Source organism: Anastrepha obliqua, chromosome 5 (genome assembly GCF_027943255.1).
Source record: "Anastrepha obliqua isolate idAnaObli1 chromosome 5, idAnaObli1_1.0, whole genome shotgun sequence".
Classification (NCBI taxonomy): domain Eukaryota; kingdom Metazoa; phylum Arthropoda; class Insecta; order Diptera; family Tephritidae; genus Anastrepha; species Anastrepha obliqua.
The window spans coordinates 129,184,916-129,203,521 of record NC_072896.1 but is presented as its reverse complement, the minus strand read 5'-3'; the positions used below and the strand labels follow the sequence as shown (position 1 = coordinate 129,203,521).

The following is an 18,606-nucleotide window of genomic DNA, read 5'->3' as shown; positions in this document are numbered from 1 at the left end:
CAAACAAAGTTTTCCTCTTTATAATATTAGTATAGACAACATATCTTATAGGTATATGGTAAATATTACCATACATTTTTTCCTTCATATATAATAAAAAAATTAATAATAATAACATTAAAACAACAGGTATTATTAACAAACTTGGTTTTATTTTAAATTCTTCAAGTAAATCAAATTAATAATAATCAATAAGAAGGCATATGCAAATACAAATACGTGAATTTATATATGTACATATGCGCATATACATACATATATACGCTCACTTAAGTAGGAGAGAGCAAGATATCGAACGTTGCCGTTCGTTTGCTTTAGTTTGCTTTGTCGTTCGTTCCGTGCTTTCGCTTGCAGTTCATTCAATGCAATGAGCAAGGTAACGACAAATGAGCAAGGTAACGGCAATGAGCAAGGTAACTACATATGAGCAAGGTAACTACATATGAGCAAGGTAACACTAATGAGCAAGGTAACGACACATTTTTTCGTGCGTGCAGCCTGTTAAATCGAATTATAAGACGTTATCACGTCAAAAATGATTTCGGGCAAGTGGCCGCCGCGGCTGGCTCGAATAAATTCCAGCCGAGAGGCCCAATTTTCGACCACTTTTTGCAGCAATTGGGGCCGTATGTCAGCAATAACGCGCCGAATATTCTCTTCCAAGACGTCAATCGTCTCGGGCTTATCTGCGTAGAGAAGCGACTTCACATAGCCCCACAAGAAATAGTCCAGCGGTGTTATATCGCACGATCTTGGAGGCCACGCCACAGGTCCACGACGCGAAATAATGCGCTCACCAAAAGTTTCCTTCAATAAATCGATTGTTGCGTTGGCTGTATGGCATGTAGCGCCGTCTTGTTGGAACCAAAGGTCGTCCACATCAACATCGTCCAATTCAGGCACGAAAAAGTCATTAATCATGGCTCTATAGCGCTCTCCATTGACTGTAACATTATGGCCGGCTTCATTTTTAAAGAAATATGGACCAATGATTCCCTCTGCCCATAGAGCACACCAAAAGGTGACTTTTTGAGGATGTAACGGCGTCTCAGCAATGGCTTGTGGATTATGTTCACTCCAAATGCTCCAATTTTGCTTATTGACATACCCATTCAACCAAAAGTGAGCTTCATCGCTGAACAAAATTTTCTTCGATGCGTCGCGCGAACCGAACCATTATTTTCGTAATAAATTTGCACGATTTGGAAACGTTGTTCAGGTGTTATGAAATGGCAAACCAAACTGAGCATAAATCAAGTGACAGCTGTCAAAAAGACCATCTACGAAAAAAGTAGTGCCAACTTGAAAACCTAACCTCTAAAAAAAAAACACACTGTATTAAGGGGTAACACCACTGTACACGCGTAAAATAAACACGATTTTTAAAGATTTTTTTTGTATAGAAGGAAAGGGGAAACAATCACTCTGATTTGGGAAGTTATTACTTATATACTAAAATACAAAACTACAAAGTTTGATCGAAAAATTTTACAAAATGGCGGCATTGGAGACATTTTTGTAATGTGGTTTCTCTTGAAGGAGCTCCGCGGCACGCAGCACAGAGGGTGCAAATTTTAATCTGGAACAAAGAAACATTTTTCTTCTTAATCTAGATAAGAATAGCTAGAGAAACACGTAGGGGATTTAAAAAATATTTATTTTTGTGGAATTAGCAAGCATTTGAAGGAAAAAACTCTATTTTGGACTAAAAAAACGGCACTTAAATAATTATAACAATCGTTTAAATTAATCTATCGAAAATCCCCTACGCTCTTCTCTTAAGAAGGTTATTTTACAGACGTAGTGAAAAACCTGATTAAAAATATTTAAAATTGTTTGAGTTATGCTGCGTGCCAATTTCAGAAAACGTGTTTTGAGAAAAACGCGTTTAAAGTTTGGAAATTTGGAGAAGTCGTTAGGTAGCAGTCACTAACGCTTGGTTAAACGCTTAAAATATTTATGAAATAGACTTCGGTAACGTATAAAACTTTTTGTTCTGTATTTTAAAAGGTTCAAAGAATTTTTTAAGCTTATAAAAAAAAAATCAATTTTTTGAAATTTCTACAGTGGTGTTACCCCTTAAAGGATTTTATAATGCAAATACCAACCAAAAGAGCTGCTCTTTCTGGCCACAACAACATTCATTGTTTTTGGATTCAAACGGAAGTTCAGACTAAGCAATTCCACCAGTTAAATTTGACAAAAAGCCTTGCTTAATTACAGAGCAAAATGAATGGAAGAATGGTCTAGAGTCCACATATTAATTCATACATTTTCTTTACAGATGGGTCCAAAATGGCGGATGAAGTGGCAGCGTCTGTCTCTTGTTCGCAATCTTATCTCCAAAAGTCTTTCATACTCCCTAATTACTCCAGTATATAATATTTCAAGCTGGATTCTAAGCCGCAACAAAAGCAGCGGAATTGTGTCTGGAATCAACCCCTCTTAATAATCGGGCAAACATTTTGATTGATAGCCAAGCGGCTATTAAAGCAATTATGGATCCTTGGACTATCTCGGAATATGTTCAATACAACAGATCCAAAATCGATGAACTCTGCGGAAATGGCCAGGCCATTATTTAATGGGACCAGAACACAAAAGAATAGAAGAAAATGAAAGAGCCAATGAGCTCTCTCTTGAAATGCACTCGATGCGGGAACACTCAACCTCGTACTGCCATGATTATGCTAAGGACTTGGAATATGAAAATTAGAAACTTCATTTTGTCATCTCTGAAAAGGATGCGAAACATTGGTTGGTCACCCCACATCTCGCAGCAAAAATTGGATTAGTCCAGAGCGATGCGTGTAACACATAAAACTAAGCGAATGGCAGGGGTGCCTTGGAACACCTACATTACCACTGCCCTGCTTTGCATGTGCCTAGGAACCAAATATTTTTCATCTCTGAGGGATACTGCAGACAAAAGGCTGAACGGCTTTTTGAGGCGCGCGAAGAAGTGCATTAATAATTACATAAAATAATAATTTGACTCCACCACTGGTAATGTAATGGACCCTAAAGGTCTAAGTAAGGTATTTTTACAGATCAGCCAGTACTACCTAACCTAACATACCACAGGGACCTGATAGAGGCCGAGCCGCCTCTTAGGTGCATCCAACGCCATCTCATACAACCCACCGCCATAGAGAAATGTGTACATGCAACCACCCCTGAATCCGATGGCATACGATAGTTCAATTGATGCTAAAAAACAAAAATATTGTCAATAGGTAATTTTTAAAATAATTTTTTTATGCAACAAGTAATTATTATCAATGGTTTTACGTGCCCTCGACAGTCGTACGTTGCCAGAAAAACCTGGATTTATATTCAGACAAGAACTGTCACTCCAGCAGCATTCTCCGTACAAGTATTCCAGGTACATGAACACACAGATATGTTTACGGAAAGCATGCATATATAGGACATCATCTATATTTTTGGTGTGTGAGGCCGGCGGTGGGTACCGAACCCACGATCGTGTGTCTAATTATATGCAATTGTTCTGTATTGTGTTATAAATAAATTTACACAACTCAGAACCTTTTTTGAGAGTTCAGTTGTATACCTATACATATTTACCCAAGCATGTATCAGCGTCGCAACATACGACTCAGACATAAAGTCGTTGAGTTGATATGCCCGCCATGTCGATTAGTGAATATTCTTGAACTCTGAACTGTGACCTCCATTGAACTTTTCTTACATATAAACATGCACATATTTATATATCTGTATGTAGCATTCGTACAATCTTTTGCCATGATATAAAACGTGCTGTTACTTACATACATACATAAACCTATGGTTGTTATTATAATTACTGTTGTTGTTGGTATATATTTTCTGTGCATGGTAGGTGTTTCTTGTGTATAGGTATACTATAGATATGTATGTGCTTGTAATTGTGATTGCAGGCATATAACGCGCACATGCACTTAATGCTAATACGGTCTACGATCGAGTATAACAGTGTCAGCCCGCTGAACTCCAGTCCCTTCCTCGACCCAACCCGCCTAAGGCTCAGTCCTCTTCACACTCAACCACAAAGTGTTTCGCATGCATGCCAAGTTTGTTGCTTTATTGCTTTTGCTTATTTCGCTGTTACTGTTGGTGTTGCTACTGCCTGAGGCAATGGTTGTCGGGGGCATTGAGGCTGAACATGTCACTTTTGTTAACTTCACAGTACCCGCTACGGGAGGGAATCGAGTAGAGGCAGAAGAGATACAAAAACGAAGTATAATCATCAGCACCCGCAACTAAACCAAACAAAGAACAGAGAGCAGCGCCGATGGAAGAATCGAAGTGCATTTTAATGTCAATGTAAATGAATTTAAGAGTACCTCCCCGTATGTAGGCGCTCCACTCGTTTATTTGTATATGTTTGTACTTGTATAGCTGTTGACAGTGTTGCCGCTTTTGAGCTATTGCTACCAAAATTCGTAAGTTTATTAGACTACGAGTGCCAATTAAATAAATGAGCTAATAAGCATGTATGTAGATAAATATATATACATTACATATGTATGTATATATAAATTTTATTGAAGCGAGCTAAATTTAATCATTCCTCTGATTATATATTATTTGTTTGTAAGTGGCTTTTTTCAACCCATTCACGAATTATTGAAATATACCCTTCTGGCACATGCCCGTCCGTATAATTATTCTTGCTTTTAGCAGTATTGCAAAGCAAATACTCACTTCTCTTACATATTTTTGAATAAAAAGATATTTATTATGTTTTCTTGAATTTGTTTAAAAACATCGAGACTTGCACCACAAATAGGAGGAGGAGATCGGCCAAGCATCTAAGATAGGATGCAACACCAAATACACATTCACATACATACTTGAATTTTATGTATTAATGCACTCTTAAACAAATTTAATAATCTGTGAGTTTTTATGCATTGGTTGTATTTTTTCGTTAGGTTTTGATCTATTATGGTAATATAGAAGTTTATCAGAACAAATATTTTTTGAGTGGCAGCTCCGGCTTCTAGTATTCGCATATACATACATAGCCTAACTTGACACTCTTTTTTATGCATGCACATACATACACACATGTAGATAGCTGTGCTCAGATTCTTAGTGAATGGTGATGTTTCAATTTTCTGATCGGCATGCGTATTTTGTCATTTTTATTTTTGTTGATAATATGTACATATGTATATTATTGTGTTGACTGTTAACGTGCCTACAATCAGCACAATTTAGGCCACAATGTTTACAATTCTTGACACCAGTTGCGTATCCCCTCTCCAGCGCTCTTGCCTACGCTATTCTATTGCGCGGTCCAATTGTGAGGCGATAAGGTGTACTCTTAAGCAAATATTGGAGTTGATAAAAATAACACTATTCAACATGAAATATATTTTTTTGAATTTATTTGTCAGTTATTTGGCTGAATTGCTTCTGGGCTTTAGCTTTCACTGTTATGTGCATTAAAATACTATTGCTAAATATGAAAACAAATCGGGCGAACAGCAAATTCGCAAATACGCAGTGAGAGTGAAAGCGAAAATAGCTGACGCTAGTGCTTCGAGCATATTTTTGACCGCATTTAAAAATTTTTACTGAAATTAAAGAGCAGAAATTAATACTTTTAAGCAAGTCTATACCGTATTATTTTGACTTTTATCCGAGCTCATGGAGGAGATTTATATATGGAAACCATGATTTCCATTTCGCCATTGTCGTTGGGCCCTGTTCATGGTCGTTTGTCGGGGTTGTTAGTGATTTCTCAATACCTGCACGCGCAAGTATTTAGAGTAAATGCTTTCGAGTTTGGTACTTGATTTCGATATTTTTTTGCATTATTTGCTATATGACAGCCTTATAACTATCATTCATTATAACTTCATTTCCTCATGTCAGAGTAAGTCATGCAAATTCCAATTTGGCGTTAATTTTCGTGTTTACTTTTCTTGTACCTCCAATATCATCCGCTAGCAAAAAAACTTTGAAAAACGTGGCTCTAATAAACTTGCATCGTGTAAAATATGTAATAAAGGGGTGTAGTATTCTGCCCCTTGTGAGAGAGAGAAATCGAGAAACTATCAGGAAAAAATAGAGAAATTTGCTTTTTTTTAGTTCAATTGGAGAGACGATTTTTTGCTTAATATCTATACTAATATTATAAAGAGGAAAACTTTGTTTGTTTGTTTGTTTGTTTGTAACGAATAGGCTCAAAAACTACTGGACTGATTTTAAAAATTCTTTCACCATTCGAAAACTACATTATCCACGAGTAACATGGATTACATTTTATTTTGGAAAAAAATAGGGTTCCGTAAGATATTTGGATTTTTCGGACACAAACTGAAAAAAATCTTATATATAAAATAAAGTCAACTTTTTGTGTGTGTTCGCTAACCGGCCGTGTCTGCACCGAATTAAACCAAACTTACACACATTGTTAAGAAGGTATTGAAGATGGTTTCCGTATAGTTTGGATACCTATTGGTGGATAGGGTCTCGAAATATATGCTAAAACGTGGACCCGCCGTGTCTTTGAACCGAATTAAACCAAACTTACACACATTGTTAAGTAGGTATTGAAGATGATTTCCGTATAGTTTGAATACCTATTGGTAGATAGGGTCTCGAGATATAGGTCAAAACGTGGACCCGGGTAACCTTCGGACGTGTATGTACAATATGGGTATCAAATGGAAGCTGTTGGTGAATGCTTTAGTTCAGAGTATTTTTCATGCCGCTCCGTGACTAGGGTCTCGAGATAGAGACCAAAACGTGGAGCCTAGAATGTGTTTGTACAATATGGATATCAAATTGAAGCTGTTGGTGAATGCCTTAGTACAGAGTATTTTTCATGCCGCTACGTGACTGGGGTCTCGATATATAGGTCAAAACGTAGACCCGGGTAACCTTTGGTTGTGTATGTACAATATGGGTATCAAATGAAAGCTGTTGATAAGTGCTTTAATACGGGGTAATTTTCATACCTATTGATGACTAGGGTCTCGAAATATACGCCAAAACGTGGACCCGCCGTGTCTTTGCACCGAATTAAACCAAACTTATGCACATTGTTAAGTAAGTATTGAAAATGGGTTTCGTAAAGTTTGGTTGTAATTCGGAGCAGTGGCAACGGGTACACCGTTCTTTTGTGCCAGCCATAATGTCGCTTACTTTTTTAACGCTTGGGGTGGAACTGAACTGTCAAATTGACAGTGTGAGTTACAATGTGTCAATATTTCTTTCTGATTTGGATGCCATAAGGAAAAAACGTAAGTGCAACATTTAAAAATTGTTTGTGAATTTTTTTGGAGTGGATTTTGGAACAGTGAATAATTTCTTACGAAATTTGAGAATTTAATGTGAAATCCGAATGTTCAAATGAAATTATGTGTTCGTGGAAAAAACAATTTTTTTCGTTTTTTTTTTTTTGAAAAATATAAATGGATAATGGTTAAAAAAGCTCCAATGCTTAATAAAACATATAAATTGAAACGAAAAATTCATGGATGATCAGGAAAAAAGACGATTGTTTATTCATATGCGTTGATTTGAAATTTAAAAACAATCTTCTTTTTTCCTGATTATCAATTTATTTTTATATTTACTCAAAAACAAATAGAAAAACAAAAAATATTGTTTATGCCAAAGCGCTTGAATAAAAAATAAAGAAATAAATAATATGAAAACCATATATTTTCTGTTCTAAACCATATCTATTCTATTTTAGTGTGCCCAGCGAAGGGGACCGGGTTTGCTAGTCTTATATATATATATAAAAATATCTACCGTTCGGAGTCGGCTTGAAACTATAGGTCCCCCCATTTGTGGAACAACATCAAGACGCACACCACAAATAGAAGGAGGAGCTCGGCCAAACACACAAAAAGGGTGTACGCGCCAATTATATATGCCGACTCCGAACGGCAGATATTTTTATGAGGAGCTTTTTCATGGCAGAAATACTCTCGGAGGTTTGCCATTGTCTGCCGAGGGGTGACCGCCATTAGAAAAATGTTTTTATTAATTTTGGTTTCACAGAGATTCGAACCAGCGTTCTCTCTGTGAATTCCGAATGGTAATCACGCACTAACCCATTCGGCTACAGCGGCCGCCCGTATCTTATTTTATACCCTATGCTAAATGTAAAAATGTAAATTTTTATAATTCAAATTGTTTTCCCAATAAATTTCAATATTTATTCATTACTCGATACTTCGTTCCGATATCAGAAACAAGTAATAGCAGAGAATGTTAATGCAATGAGAAGGAGCAAATGTTAAAAGAGCTTTTTTCGAGTTCTAATTTATAGATTCATAATAAGGTCATTTCAAATTCAACTTTCCTGAAGAGGTCGGAATTGCAGATATTTACCACGCAAGTGGAGGGTTTCTATATTTACTTACCACGCTAGGCCAAGAATTCAGATATTTTCTGCGTTTACCATACTACCAGAGAATGTTAATGCAATGAGAAGGTGCAAATGTTACTGTAAGCTTTTTTTAGTACAATTGAGATCTGAAAGATTTGTAATAAGGTCATTTAGCACACCGAGTTTATAGACACCTCACTGACTTTTGCCCACACAAAAATTAGAAACACCACACATCTTTCACCTCAACATACAACACATTTCTCACCTCGACATTAAACCAATTAAATTTGTACTATTTTCGTATTTTTTAAATAATAAGCGAATACGTAAAATTTATTACATAATTTTTTTTTTTCAATTACATTAAAAAAAAAAAAAACGATTTTAAAAAATAAAATTTATAAAAAAAAGTTTGCACCGGGAATTGAACTCGAGTCTAACATGTGGCGAGGAAAAATAGGCGGTGCGTTTATTTCTTCGACTGCTTATTTTTTGACCATTTTGTTATTTTTGAAATGATAAGCGGATATATAAAATTTATTAAAAATTTTTTTACGATTACATTAAAAAAAAAAAATTTAAAAACGAAAAAAAAAAATTTGCACCGAGAATTGATGCCGAGTCACGTGGGGAGGATAAATACATTAAACTAATTAAATTTTTACTATTTTCGTATTTTTTGAAATAATAAGCGAATACGTAAAATTTATTACATAATTTTTTTTAATTACATAAAAAAAAACGAATTTAAAAAAAAAAAATTTATAAAAAAAGGTTTGCACTGGGAATTGAAATCGAGTCTAACATGTGGCGAGGAAAAATAGGCGGTGCATTTATTTCTTCGACTGCTTATTTTTTTACCATTTTGTTACTTTTGAAATGATAAGCGGATACATAAAATTTATTAAAAATTTTTTACGATTACATTAAAAAAAAAAATTAAAAAAAAAAAAAAAATTGGCGCCGAGAATTGATGCCGAGTCACGTGGGGAGGATAAATACATTAAACTAATTAAATTTTTACTATTTTCGTATTTTTTGAAATGATAAGCGGATACATAAAATTTATTAAAAATTTTTTACGATTACATTAAAAAAAAAATTAAAAAAAAAAAAATTGGCGCCGAGAATTGATGCCGAGTCACGTGGGGAGGATAAATACATTAAACTAATTAAATTTTTACTATTTTCGTATTTTTTGAAATGATAAGCGGATACATAAAATTTATTAAAAATTTTTTACGATTACATTAAAAAAAAAAATTAAAAAAAAAAAAAAAAAATTGGCGCCGAGAATTGATGCCGAGTGACATGGGGAGGATAAATACGCAGTGCGTTTATTTCTGCGCCTGCGTTGTGAACCAAGGTTTTGTGCATGCGCGCGACGCGAATTAATTTTAATAAAGTTCTGAAAGTAATTCATGAAGTTTTTCATTACATACATTCATAAATGAACGTATACTCTATATGTACATAAATGATGGTATATGACAATATACATACATAATATGTATGTACATGTCAATAGGAGGTATTTGCATTAAGAAAAAAAAAAAACGGTTTAAGATAAATCAACACTTATTTTATGTCAATTTATAGTTTATGTATTCGACAGCATTTACATACATATGTAGGTATGTACATTTGTATATGAAAAACAATAATGCACAAGCGCAAGAACATCATCTTCCTTTCATACATATGTACATATGCATGTATGCCCAAATAACCTTGACTTATGTATGTGCACAAGTCACAGCACATCACATTCTTACAAGACAAATACACATACGCACTAGCGAGTTTCTTCCTAACAAGTGCAAAAACAATTCTGATCTATGTATGTATATATACCGACTTTATGTCCTAGCATATATACATACATACATATATACCTACTTGCCTTCTAAACTTCCTACAAAATAATTGTATTCATATGTTACTACATCCATGCACGTTCATACATTCATGCATATGTATATGCGCGAGCACAGCGCTCCCTTCTTGCTTCCGTGTACTTTTGTCTTTACCAGACGATATTCCTAATATTGTTCTTACAAAAACACGATATGTACTTTGATAGACGCAAAAGCAACAGCAAGCGCAACGCCATGGCCGCTTTGCCACCGCACATTCTAAAATGTTCTAGAACACAACAAAAACACATACCTCACATGCGCATGTCGCCCAAAGCTAAAATCTAAGCCTGGCGACCACAAAAATAAAATACATTCGTAGACGCAGTCGCAGCGGCCATGATTCTATCAGCGACTGCGCTGAACAATTTAGAAGAAAAACAAAAAGTTCATTCATAAGTTAGAGCTCATATTTCAATTTCATTCATAAAACGAGCCGCCCATATGCCAATTTTCGCGACCGTTCGAAAATAGTCAATATTGGAATATTTCGCGTAGAATTATTTGCCAATATTTGATAAATCTTAAATTTTTGTCATGTCGAGTGGCCGCGGCTCCGTATGTATGTATGCACCCTTATATGTATGTAAATATGTCTTCTAACTGTGCGACAGTCGAGAGTTAATGCGACTTCCAGCGAATCACACATTGCTGTCCGCAAAGCCGCAAGTATGTACCTTATGATCAGAAAATACCGGGAATGTTTAAATTAAACAAAACAGAGTTAAATTTAAGGCAAATTTATATTATCTTCTTCAAAATATGACCCGTCTGAAGCAACACACATGTGCCAACGTTTAACCCAGTCCTCCAAACACCCCCGGCAGGCCGATTTGTATTCTCTTTGATCAGTGCGATGGCGCGTTATCATCATGCAAAATCTGAGAATTGTTTGCTCACATTTCCGGCGGTTTGCAGCACACAGCATCTCTCTAAGGTTTCAAAACGGATAAATAATATTCTCTATTGACTGTCTGGCCCGATGGAAGGTACTCATGGTGGACTATGCCTTGGCAATCGAAGGAAGCAGTCAACATCACCTTCCCGGTTCTTTTTGCTCATAGGGTATACATATCCCATGTGTCAAGTGTGCGCAGAAGCTTGTGTTCTGGGTTTGTTAGAATGGTGGTAGTTTGTACATATATTTAAACACATATGTGAGTATGCGCGTTAGGCTTCCTGGATGGATATTAGAATATTTTCTCATCAATATGTGTATGTAAGTAGTTCAGATTTGACTGAAGAAATTAAATATAGGAATGCATATTCATATGATTGACTTTATGGCTGTTTTACATATAAATCAATTCAAATGAATAATGTTATATAGAAAATAAATTTCTAAATAACTGGTATTAGAAAAACCTGAATACACTATTTTAAATCAATTTCAATTAAACCAAATATAAAAAATGAAATAAAAATATCGAATAAAAAACTGTGCACAGGATTTGAACCTGAGTCAAACATGAGACTACGTACTGCATATACGACACGTCTTTCACGATTGCGCTAATCTACAATTATTAATGATATTTTCTAAATCACTCATTTATTCGATTCGCAGTTTAATATGTACATATTCTGCGTTAGTTGAAAGTTTGTATGCGTAATTATATGCATATGCATCTGTGTATGCGCGTTTGGCTTTCTGGACGGATATTAGAATGATATTTTCTCATCAATATAATTTGGATTTGATGAAATAGATTATAGACATATGTACATATTTTCTGTTTTGATTGATTTATATAAAAATCAGGTCATATCCAGTATGAACTATTTTATACCGAAAAGAAATTTCCATTTATAAAATACAAAAAAAAAAACAGTATTTTAAAGAAATTTTAATTAAAATAAACTCAAAAATTTTACCAAACTTTCCTGGTTTGAATTGTAAAAAAAAAAAATGTGTAAGAAAAAAAAAATGTCTTCAGGACTCGAACCTGAATTATATACGTGCCAAAAAACAAAACGAATAATTCCGCCGACTTTAGCTTCTGCACCACAAACTAACTACCACGCGGCCTTCTTAATCGCAAATTTATTCGCTTCGATTTCCTTAGTAGTGTGCCGAAAAATCTTATGAACGTCCTCAGTAGTATGGTAAACGCAGAAAATATCTGAATTACTGTCCAAGCGTGGTAAGTAAATATAGAAACCCTCCACTCGCGTCACTCGCGTGGTAAATATCTGCAATTCCGACCTCTTCAGGAAAGTTGAATTTGAAATGACCTTATTATAAATCTTCAAATTAGAACTCGAAAAAAGCTCATTTAACATTTGCTCCTTCTCATTGCATTAACATTCTCTGGTAATAGTGTCAATACCAAGGTGATATTATAGTTATGCCATACAATTTGTAAAACGGATATGGAACCATCCACTTTCAAGTAAGTAACTGTAAAACTATTTGCGTATAATACATGTATCATTAGTACTGGCATTTTATACAGTACTGCGATTATAACATTTCACTAAAAGCATAGGCCAAGTAAATAAATTTCGATTTCGGCCGAACTTAGATATTTCCTTACTAGTTTTTGAGCATATTCATAACAAATTGAATTTTTTATCTTTTCGTATACGTAATACGACGGCCGCTGAGACAGCTGAAGCAGAGCTCAAGGTCACCTGGAACGGAAGAGGCAGCATCGTAATCTTGGATTGAAAACCAGTGGAGTTATATTTTATTCACCGATAGAACGAAAATAAATAGAGTTGATCCAGATGATAGGAAGCACGTTCGGCGGCCAAAACTTCCAGAATTCGACCGAAAATTCGTCTCACAAATCATGAAGCACGGGGAGGCTCAGTAATGGTGTGGGGCTGCTTTTCGTGAAACAGTGTCGAGTCGATTCATCGTATTGAAGATAATATGTATAGCTATGCCTTATGCGGAAGAGAATTCATCGATGAATTGGAAATTTCAACAAGACAATGATCCGAAGCACACTTCTCGTGTGGCAAACAATATTTTCGAAGACAATTCAAGTGCCGACTTAAATCCAATATAACATACAATATTTGGTGCGAACATCTCGCTTGAATTTTTTATTTTTTTTTTCGAATGATTTTCGCAAGGTATTAACTTTTGTACATGAAATAAAAAAAATATATGTTTTCGTAGATGAAAATACTTATATAGACTGAAAATATTTTAAATTTATGAAATAAAACCATATATGCAAAACATTTAAGTGATTTTATTGAAAAAAGTATCAAATGGAGGTAACTGGGTTTCGTTCTTAAGTATTTTTCAACGGCTGTATCTATAGAATATTTTAAGTTATGACACTGAGGTTTTATTCTTGCAGATATTGAAGAACATTTGACTTTATTTATTGAGTGTGTGCTGATTTAAAATAATTTCAGGAGGATGCTTATGAATTAATTCTACATCTACACTTGATTTATAGACAATCAATATTTTTGCGACTTTTCGATAAGAATTTATATTACGATTAAGTCTTTGAACATTTAATCTAAAGAATAAACTAATAGATAAAAAGCAATTTATGAATAATGTACAAGTGTGTTGTTTATAAACACATACATATGTGCAGACAAATGTGCTTAAGTACGAAAATTCCTGCATACGCCTAAGTAAATGTATAGCTCTCTTCTTGTGTGCGTAGACTCTTTTTCAGTTTCTCTTACCATTTTCAGTTGCTTTGTGCCTATGATTATATTGTATTTTAAATCCGAATATTTATAAGTCCCTCATTTTTAATGATGCCGGACAGAAAAATGATAGAAGCATATAATATAATATTAGTGACTCGATAGATTTACCTGCTCACCTGGAGTAAATTGTTTAAGTTTATGTGATACAGAAAAACTTTATATAAAAACAAATTTTCGAACCTTTGCAGATGACGATTCTAATTGATATAACAAGGTTTAGTAACGAAGTGATATTAAATTGGTATTGATTTTTTATTACAATTGACTCCGCACAGCAGATACTTCTGAAAGACTTTTTCATAACAGAAATTCGGTAGTTTAACATTGGAACAGATTTTGTTTATAATTTTTGATGTTTCGGATGAGTAGGTACGCTTATATGTTATATACCTTTTTCAGCATCACCCAATCTGCAATATTTTCGTTATTGGCATAATTGGCATCACTAACGAGTGCAATAGTTACCCTCTCATTTTTGTTCTCTTCAGCACTACTCTCAGCAAACGGTCGTTGGTTGGGCTGTTGGCTGTTGGATTGTTGTAGAATATTTCGAACAATTTCGAAATCATCTAGCAGTAGTGACGCGAGTGTCGTGTGATTCGTGTGAGAGTGTGTTGTGAATGGCGTTGGTTGGAGCTGAGGGAGCATTTCTTATCGCATCTGACGTGCGCTGAAGTTTCCCATTTGGTTGTTTTTTTCTCTGATATCATACTGAATGAAAACGCGGAAACCAGTACACTATAAGAACGTTTCGCACTCGCTGCTCGTAAAAATTATATTGTGGTTGGTTTTTGAATAATTAAAAAGATGTGTTATTTGCAAAATCATATACAAAAACGTTTGTTATGTTTGTTAGTCACACCTGTTTGTTTCAGTTGGAGTATTGCTTTAGTATAAAAATTCGCTTCTGTATTTATTTTTTGTTTTGGAGCTTTGAAGCAGCACGTGAAAGTGTTTGTACTAACAAATATCTACATATGTAGTATGCACATACACATGTATGTATACATATTTATGAAAATACATGTATGCGATCGTAATACATATTATTATTTTGTTGTCAAAGTGCATTAAAGGCTACTCCTGGATGAAATGTTATATGCCCATTTAAATGCCTGCGTTATACATATTAAAGTAATCCTATTTTATTTTAATTAGAACACTGTTCAATTCGGTTCCATTTGACAAAACATAATACATCATTAGGTATGAAACACGTGACAACTAAATACAAAAGATATGCTGTAGGAGACAGTGAGATTAAAAGCGAGTGATGTCCAATATTTGATAAGTATATGTAAAAGGCCTCATTGTTGTTACACTAGTTTTAGAAGCAGCCTAAGTGAATTGATTTGTGTCGTCTTCTCGGAAGAAGAACTCAACAAAAACAGCTACAAGAAAGAAATAAGATAAAATATGTACGGGTAGAATAACTACAGTTCTCAACCCAGTTCTCTCCATTTGATACTTTTTTTAATCAAATCACTAATGTTTTACATGCTAGGTTTTACTTTATAAATAAAGTGTTTTCAGTCTATATATGTAAGTATTTTCATCTACGAAAAACATGAATTTTTTCAATGCATGTACAAGTGTTAATACAACGCGCAAAAAATCAGTGCGATAGTTAAATGAACGCATTTCGATGAATGTGATAACAGCTAATAAATTCAAGCGCAAAAAGTACCGTTACGGCACCGTACTCGATAAGAGATGCGCGTATGGTATGCCGACGCATCGTTCTGAAGTATTTTTAAAAGACCGTATATTGGAGGAAACCTCGCGACTTATTATCACTTTTTGTATTGTAATTTGAAACGAAAATTATATGGTACATATCTTAAAAAGCACGAAACAGAGTTAAGTATAGAAAATAGAAATGTTTGTACGTAAGCAACTAATACCCAATTAAATTTTGAGTTCAAAACTATTACCATAAGTACGTAATATTGAGAAATTTAAGAAAATTTAAAGTAAAAAATATATATCAGGTCAGTCCATAAGTTCGTGCGTATTTTACCCATAGTTTCACTTTTGTTCTTTTTTTTATATTTCTTTCTTTTATTTTTTATTTTCTTTGATATATTGTGCATTCAACAAGTGATTTTAATCGCGGATAGAAGCACGTGTTTTTATAATAAAATGGAATCTTCGAACGCGTATCAGAGGCATATTTTGTATTTTATTTATAAAAGTGGTAAAAATGCAAAAACTGCTGCTGCAGAAATAAACACTGTTCACGGAGAGGATACCGTGAGTGTAAGGACTGCGCAAAAGTGGTTTTCAAAATTCCGAAGTGGTAACTGCGACGTAGAGAATGCCCCGCGCTGGTCGACCTGAAGTCTTTAACTCCGACGCCTTGCTCGAACTCGTGAAAGCTGAGCCAAATTTGACAGTCGATAAGATAGCTCAGAGGATGGAACAGTTCACAGGCACCTGGTTCAGTTGGAAAAGGTTCCGGCTGGGAAAATGTGTTCCGCATAGACTTTCCGTCGCCAACTTTCAGTAGAGAGTGAATGTGTGTTCTCAGCTGCTGCAACGGCTTGAAAATGAAGGTTTTTTGAACCGTATCGCTATGGTGATGAAAAATGGTCCTTTACAATAATTCGGTTCACAAACGCCAATGGTTAGATAAAGATGAAACTCCAGAACCGAACCCAAGAAGATTCTCCCGGTATTGTTTATTATGAACTTCTGGAACCAAACCAGACGATAACTGCTGATTATTATTCCCATCAGCTATCAAATCTGAATGAGGCACTTAACAAAAATCGACCGTCGGTAGTGAATAGACGCACAGTTTTGTTTCACCACGACAACGTAAGACCTCATACCGCAAGGCAAACATTAGGCAAGCTGAACGAGCTCGGATGGGAGCTAATGCCGCATCCACCATACTCTCCGCATCATACCTATTGCACCTTGTGATTATCACATTTTCCGTGGAACTACTCCTCAAAAGAAGCTATAAAAAGGGATATCGAAGCGTATTTTGGCCCCAAGGACAAACAATTTTTTGATCAGGGAATTTAAAATTTGCCTAAACGTTGGGAAGACATTGTAAATAATGAAGGAACATATATTATTGATTAATAAATACTTTAAACATCTTTTTTATTAATTTTAAAACCACCTTTGAAAAACACACGAACTTATGGACAGACCTGATAATATTAAGTTGAGATAAAAAACGGTGGTTTGCTGTTTTTATTTTTTCATTGGAATTTTCTTTCAACATTTAAAACTGTACCTTTGAAAATAAATATATTGCCTATGATTTATAAGTCGAAGCAAAACATTGAAATTTATACGTGTGTATGTAGATATGCACATATGTATTTACAATAGAGCATTTTGTACAAGCATACCAAAGTGCACAACTTTCAACTAATTCAAGCACTTACAGACGTACTATCAAGCAAAAGTCAAGAGTTTGAAGTGCCATTATGAGTACAGTGGGTTGCTAATAACCAAATACAAATTTAAAAAAAAACTGTCTAATATAATTTATTCTTGTGCAGAAAATTCAAGCAATGGCCCATGTAAAATACACACGAAAATAAGCCACCAAATATCCCGGTTTTCAATTGGAAAATGGCATATAGTTTTGCCATGACACCCCGTTGTAAAATTAATATAATATTATTGTTAGTGTGAAGGGATTTAGCACCGCGACCTAACATATCTATTGTGCTTCCTTCGTGGATTCAGAGTATTTCTCTGAGCCAAATTCCCTAAATAAATTTTAGTATTGTCCTAATTTTTATTTGTCGGTGCTCGGCACGAGGCCACCAAAGTGGTTTCATCTTCGTCCCTACAGAACTTGTAAGTTCCATTGGAGTATATTTCCATGTTAGTACTCGTAAGATGATAATCTACAATGCCCTGTTAGAATTCTTGTGATGATTCTAAATTTATTTTTATTTAATTTTATACATTCTATTCTATTCTATTCAATTCTATTTAGAATAATATTCTTTGTATTTCTAATTCCTGAATACGAGAGAGCTGTTACACAAAATGGTTTCGGAACTATAGTTGGGTAGTCCGCCAGGAAGGCTGTTTATCGCGTACTTTAATTTTAGTGTAGTGAATATTTCATTGACAATAATCCTTTCTTGTTAGCTCTTCCCAGGGCTTTAATATACATTTTTCCTGTCCCTACCTGTCGCTACCATCGGAGAGGAGTCTGAAAAGTGTGTCTCAAGAAGTAGTATAACTTTATCATCTTCACTTTCGGAGAAGGCGCCGTCACCACGCGTTTGTATTCGGACTTGTCTCCAATTCTCGTTAACCAATTTTGAAGCCTGCCAACGTTGGATCTCAGTTTATCTTAGTTATTAGTAACAGTTTAGTGCATGTAGAAGATATTCTAAAGTAGTTTGTCGGTAATAGCTGCCTGATGTTTACTAACAAAATTAAGGATTTAGGCTTTGTTGTTAATTCCTATATTTATCTCTAAAGTTTATTTTATATTAAATTATGCATGCATAAAGAGTGAGGTATCGGATTTTAAATTGAAATAAAGCGGCCACCGTAACCGAATGGGTTGGTGCGTGACTACCATTCGGAATTCAGAGAGGTAGTAGGTTGGAATCTCTGTGAAACACCAAAATGAAGAAAAACTTTTTTTTATTG

General features: G+C 34.8%; 1 protein-coding gene across 4 annotated transcripts in view; it reads left to right on the top strand.

Moving 5' to 3' along the window:
- Positions 1-18,606, top strand: part of LOC129247036 (nuclear pore complex protein DDB_G0274915) — an 85,326-nt gene that overhangs the window by 18,900 nt on the left and 47,820 nt on the right. For 3 of the 4 annotated variants that reach the window (XM_054885899.1, XM_054885902.1, XM_054885901.1), the window contains exon 1: positions 14,559-14,751. The exons of the other annotated variant lie outside the window; for it this stretch is intronic. The gene's annotated coding sequence lies outside the window, so the exon portion shown is untranslated. Of the gene's footprint in view, positions 1-14,558; positions 14,752-18,606 lie in introns of those variants that run through there. 4 annotated transcript variants of the gene reach the window in all.